Below are 6,562 nucleotides of genomic sequence, written 5' to 3'. Positions count from 1 at the left end.
GCTGCTGCTAGATGCGAGGGACGTTACTGCAACAACAACCCGTGTTTCAACAATGTTTTTTCCACCTTAGTTTTTTTGAGGGACCTACAGGAGATAGAGTTGGGGCAAAGCTTTTACTATTGAAATAGCCCACATGACTCACAACGGACGGCCCACACAACGATGATCGAGCGCGTCGATGGTCCCACGCTAAGCGTTGGCCAAAATTGAAGTGTCCATGCCACCCTAGTGCTACAAGAAAAAACATTTTAGTTGTTTGTTGGAAGCAAATCTGTAATTTCTAGAAATTATTAATCTTTTGTACAACCTCCGCCCTAAATTAATTGACTTAGATTTATTCAGATATAGATGTATCGAACACTAAACCGTGTCTACATACATATCCATATTTGGACAAATCTGAGTCAACTAATTCGGGACTTTGGGAGTATATTTCTATTTCAAGCAATCATGACTTACCAAAAAAAACAGGAAGCAATCATGAATTACCAAGGAAAACAAATTTGAGTCTTTTACGTAATTTCTTGAACCATTAAGTAAATTTATATTGATTTGATGGAAGCAAATCATGACTTACCAAAAACAACATAAAATAGAGTTGTTACCACAATTTCTGGAAGCAGTTTTCCACATGCACGTTTCTGTGGCTGAGTCGAATGCTTTAAAAGATTTCCATCGTAAGCGAGAGCACACAGCTTCTCTCTTTCTTTCTTTGTATGCGTGAGCGAAATCTCCTCATTATTCATTTAGAAATTTTCCAACCTCGCCAGAATCCTAGCCCCGCCATGCCGCCAGGCCCGGCCTGGACGGACCTACCACCGGAGCTTGTCTACCACACCGCCGACGGCCTTGATGACCTCAAGTGCTACGCGAGTGTGCGGGGCACCTGCACGAGATGGCGTCGCATGCTTGTGCCGCCATCACCGTCGCTGCTCATCGACCATGGAGACGACCCTGCCAAGCGCTGCATCACCGCTGCCGTCAAGCATCGTACAACCGCAGCCTCAATCCTCGCGCGTTGCTCCTTTGAGCTCAAAGCCATCCCTTCGGGCAAGCTCTGCCCCGCCGCGCGTCGCTCCTTCAAGCTCACCACCATCCACTCGGTCAGGACCTGTCTCGGCTGTTGTAGCGGATGGCTCGCCCTCTCCGTCCACATTGACGACGTCCGTAGCCTGCTCAGCCTCTTCCACCCCATCACAACCGCCGAGATCCTCCTACCCCCGCTTGTCTATGACAGCCGCCTCGTCTTCAAGATCATCTTCGCACCCAACCCTACCACTGACGACTTCGTGGCCGCTGTGATCCGTGACATCAATAGGGTTGCCTATGTCATTGCAGGGGCCAGGAGTGAAGGAAATATGCCCAAGAGGCAATAATAAAGTTGTTATTTATATTTCCTTATATCATGATAAATGTTTATTATTCATGCTAGAATTGTATTAACTGGAAACTTAGTACATGTGTGAATACATAGACAAACAGAGTGTCACTAGTATGCCTCAACTTGACTAGCTCGTTAATCAAAGATGGTTAAGTTTCCTAACCATAGACACGAGTTGTCATTTGATGAACGGGATCACATCATTAGAGAATGATGTGATTGACTTGACCCATCCGTTAGCTTAGCACTATGATCGTTTAGTTTATTACTATTTCTTTCTCCATAACTTATACATGTTCCCATGACTATGAGATTATGCAACTCCTGAATACCGGAGGAACACTTGGTGTGTTATGAAATGTCACAACATAACAGGGTGATTATAAATATGATCTACATGTGTCTCCGATGGTGTTTGTTGAGTTGGCATAGATCGAGATTAGGATTTGTCACTCTGATTGCCGGAGAGGTATCTCTAGGCCCTCTCGGTAATGCACATCACTATAAGCCTTGCAAGCAATGTGACTAATGAGTTAGTTGCAGGATGTTGCATTACGGAACGAGTAAAGAGACTTTCCGGTAACGAGATTGAACTTGGTACGATGATACCGACGATCGAATCTCGGGCAAGTAACATACCGATGACAGAGGGAACAAACGTATGTTGTTATGTGGTTTGACCGATAAAGATCTTCGTAGAATATGTGGGAACCAATATGAGCATCCAGGTTCTGCTATTGGTTATTGAACGGAGATGAGTCTCGGTCATGTCTACATAGTTCTCGAACCCGTAGGGTCCGCACGCTTAACGTTCGATGATGATATGTATTATGAGTTATGTGATTTGATGTACTGAAGATAGTTCAGAGTCCCGGATGTGATCACGGACATGACGAGGAGTCTTGAAATGGTCGAGACATAAAGATTGATATATTGGAAGGCTATGTTTGGACACCGGAAAGGTTTTGGATAGGTTCGGGAATTTTCCAGAGTACCGGGGGGTTGCTGGAACCCCCCGGGGAGTTAATGGGCCTTAATGGTCTATGGTGGGAGAGAGGAGGAGGCGGCCAAGTGGGAGGCGCGCGCCTACCAAGCCCAATCCGAATTGGGAGGGGAGCCGGCCCCCCTTTCCTTCTCTCCCTCTGCCTCTGCCTTCTTCTCCTACTCCAACTAGGGAAGGGGGGAGACCTACTCCTACTAGGAGTAGGAATCCACCCCTTGGGGCGCGCCATAGGAGGCCGGCCCTCCCCTCCTACACTCCTTTATATATGGGGAGGGGGGCACCCCATAGACACACAAGTTGATCTCTTAGCCGTGTGCGATGCCCCTCTCCACAGATTTCCACCTCGGTCATATTGTCGTAGTGCTTAGGCGAAGCCCTGCGTCGGTAACTTCATCATCACCATCGTTGTGCTGACGAAACTCTCCCTCGGCCTCAGCTGGATCTAGAGTTCGAGGGACATCACCGAGATGAACGTGTGCAGACCGCGGAGGTGCCGTGTGCTCGGTACATGATTGGTTGGATCGCGAAGACGTTCGACTACATCAACCGCGTTACTTAGCGCTTCCGCTTTCGGTCTACGAGGGTACGTGGACACACTCTCCGCTCTTGCTGCTATGCATCCCTAGATAGATCTTGCGTGATCGTAGGAATTTTTTTGAAATACTGCGTTCCCCAACAAGGAGGTGGGCCATCCTCGACCCCATCCGCCTCACCGTTGGAGACCAGCTCGCCGACCTCATCTACCATGAAAATGGTAGGGTCTACTGCCTCACTCGGTTTGGAGACGTTCATGTGCTCTTCCTGCCACAACGCCGCCGTCGGGAACCTTCTCGAGGGCAACAAATCAGCATATCCTGTAGTGCATAATAGGAAAATCATCCAGATGCATGGGACATGGCCGGATCTAAATGCACCGGCCACCATTAAGGCATTGTTGTCGTCTGTGGGAAGCAACCTATCGTTCGACACCACCACCAGTTTCGCCCTACCATACAACACAATCTCGACTTTCACTAGTGTCAAGAACCTGGTGTTCTGCGATGGTAACTTGTACCAGATCTGGAGGAATGTGTCGTGTACAGTTACTTTGCAGCTGCCGGAAGGGGGTCGATGCCGTGTAGCACATGATGAAATATTTGTTCTGAGGTATGACCCCCAACGTCAACCATGTTGGGACGCTATGTCTGACTTATGGGGATACTCGGTGTTTATTGGGAGGAACAATTCAATGTCGATAAACGCAGAAGGCATTCCGGGACTCAAGGGTGATTGTGTGTACTGGATCGACGGGAGGGGAAAGGGATCAAGGCATGGTTTTTGACATGAAGACTGGCAAGTCAACACCTTGCATTCCCCTCGTGGATGGTGTTCTTCTGGGGTCTCCACAAAGCACAATCTGCTGGTACTTTCTGAGTGACACATGAAAGAAGAGTTTACCAGACCCGAGCAAGGGTCGGGCATAATCTAGACAAAAGCGATACGTCATCAGGCATCTAGGCCACATGGTGATGAGGACCACCAACCACCTTGGTGGAAATGATGCTATACAATTGGTAGAGGGTTTTGTTCATGATTTTGTATATTGCATTTGAACTTGATTTAATTCTTGTGGGACCATTGGCCTATCATTTTTATTCACTATTACTTGCATTTTTAGCAATGTATCCTATTGATATTTAGGTGGTTGCTCATTCAGTTCATTTTGTTTAGTTCTCTCACATTCTTTCATGGTAGATTTACATCATGTAACCGGTAATGGAGATTGTTTTTGAGAAGGACAAATGTAACATCCCAAATTTTCAATTTGGAATGTTATACATTAGACCATCATTGCATATCATAATTTATTTTCTTTTGGTTTTGATCCTAGAAATTCCACGCAACTCAAGGACCCACGGAGAGAGTTGGGGATTTCGTTATTTTCATATTTGAGTTTTCTCAAATTTTGCGAATAGGATCATTTGATTTTAATTATCTTATCATCAATTATTTCTATTACAAAAATATGAGAGAGGGAATAAAATGACTTTCCCAAAATAAATAAATATTGAGGATTTAATAATAAAATCAAATAAGATTTTATTTCGGAGTTTTTCAGTATTTTATTTGAATTTAGGAAAAATGTGCATTTTTCAAAATTGCATTTAGGCCCCAAATAAATGTTCACCTTGTGCGTCTTGATTTTAGAAGCCCGGGAAAATTTATTTCGGGATTTTTGGAGTCCGTTTAGTATTTCTTTTATTTGTTTTTCTGCGCGGAATAATTTAAAAAAAAGAGAAAAAAAGTCGCGGTTTTTTTAGTTTCGGTTTTTTTAAATAGATCGGTTTTCCGATTTATTTATTTAGCGAGCGTTCATCCGTTCGTTCATTCTAGCGAACGTTCGTCGTTTTTCTTTTTTCTCACATTAAATCCGTGATTTTTCTAATCGCGATTCCTGATCCGATTTTCGTTTTAGTATAACTTTTCGCTCGTTTATCCGATTCAGGCGATTCAAGCGCCTGGAGTTTCGTCTCGAAACCCTCTATCCGTTTAACCAACTTAAAAAAGTTTTGCTAGTGTAAAAATTTCCCTAGATCCAGAATAGTAAACGAAGCTTGTTTCTTTTGCCGTTTGACTTTCATTGCTTCGTTTGATTTGATTCTTTTTGCAAACCGGAGTTCTTAAGTTGAACCTTTTGGTTAGATCTCTTATTCGAGTTTTACCTGTGCATTAGATGAATACTTATTGTATGCTTGTTTGTTTGTCTGCGGTAGAATACCCGGAGTGCGCCGCGTGTTACTTCGAATCGCTAGGTTTCGCGGATCATCAGCAAGGCAAGTAACACTTTGATCATACCTCCTACTACCCAGTTTTATTGCATTAGATCAATCCTCAAACATTGCATGATTAGGATTGAGGGAGTCCTGGATTAGGGGGTGTCCGGATGGCCGGACTATACCTTTAGCCGGACTCCTGGACTATGAAGATACAAGATTGAAGACTTCGTCCCGTGTCCGGAAGGGACTTTCCTTGGCGTGGAAGGCAAGCTTGGCGATACGGATATGTAGATCTCCTACCATTGTAACCGACTTTGTGTAACCCTAACCCTCTCTGGTGTCTATATAAACCGGAGGGTTTTAGTCCGTAGGACAACATATAGAACAACAATCATACCATAGGCTAGCTTCTAGGGTTTAGCCTCTCCGATCTCGTGGTAGATCTACTCTTATACTACCCATATCATTAATATTAATCAAGCAGGATGTAGGGTTTTACTTCCATCAAGAGGGCCCAAACCTGGGTAAAACTTCGTGTCCCTTGCCTCCTATTACCATTCGGCCTAGACGCACAGTTCGGGACCCCCTACCTGAGATCCGCCGGTTTTGACACCGACATTGGTGCTTTCATTGAGAGTTCCTCTGTGTCGTCGCCGTTAGGCTTGATGGCTCCTACGATCATCAATAGTGATGCAGTCCAGGGTGAGACCTTCCTCCCCGGACAGATCTTCGTCTTTGGTGGTTTCGCACTGCGGGCCATTTCACTTGGCCATCTGGAGCAGATCCAAAGCTATGCCCCTGGCCGTCATGTCAGATTTGGAAGTTTAAACTACACGGCTGACATTCGCGGGGACTTGATCCTCGACGGATTCGAGCCACTGCCGAGCGCGCCGCACTCTCATGACGAGCATGATCTAGCTCTACCGCCGTACAGTGCCCTAGAGGCCGCACCCGCATCAGCTTCGACCCTTAATTCGGAGCCAACTACGCCGATCGAGGATGGGTGGTTGGGCGCCGCCTCGGGGGCTGCGATCTCAACGGCGATCGAGCCGAACACCAGCCCCGCACTCCGCGAGACTCGTGACTCCATGGAGCCGGACTCCCCTCCGGACTCCGAACCCTCCGCGGCCCTGCCGATCGAATCTGATTGGGCGCCGATCATGGAGTTTACTGCCGCGGACATCTTTCAGCACTCGCCTTTCGGCGATATTCTGAAGACACTAAAGTCTCTCTCTTTATCCGGAGAGCCCTGGCCGGACTACGGTCAGCAAGGTTGGGATACGGACGATGAAGAAATTCAAAGTCCACCCACCACCCACTTTGTAGCCACTGTCGACGATTTAACCCACATGCTCGACTTCGACTCCAAAGACATGGACGGTATGGACACCGATGTAGGAGACGATGAAGAACCAACGCCTG

The 6,562-nt window shown here is 46.3% G+C and overlaps 1 pseudogene; it reads left to right on the top strand.

Annotated features, from left to right (window-relative positions):
- Positions 1–785: 785 nt before the first annotated feature.
- Positions 786–3,808, top strand: LOC125507056 (uncharacterized; annotated as a pseudogene).
- The last annotated feature ends 2,754 nt before the right edge of the window (positions 3,809–6,562 follow it).

This window comes from Triticum urartu, chromosome 5A, assembly GCF_056163025.1.
Source record: "Triticum urartu cultivar PI428250 chromosome 5A, HENAU_Tu73, whole genome shotgun sequence".
Taxonomy (NCBI): domain Eukaryota; kingdom Viridiplantae; phylum Streptophyta; class Magnoliopsida; order Poales; family Poaceae; genus Triticum; species Triticum urartu.
The sequence above is the reverse complement of the archived record's forward strand: the minus strand, read 5'-3'. Positions and strand labels throughout refer to the sequence as shown.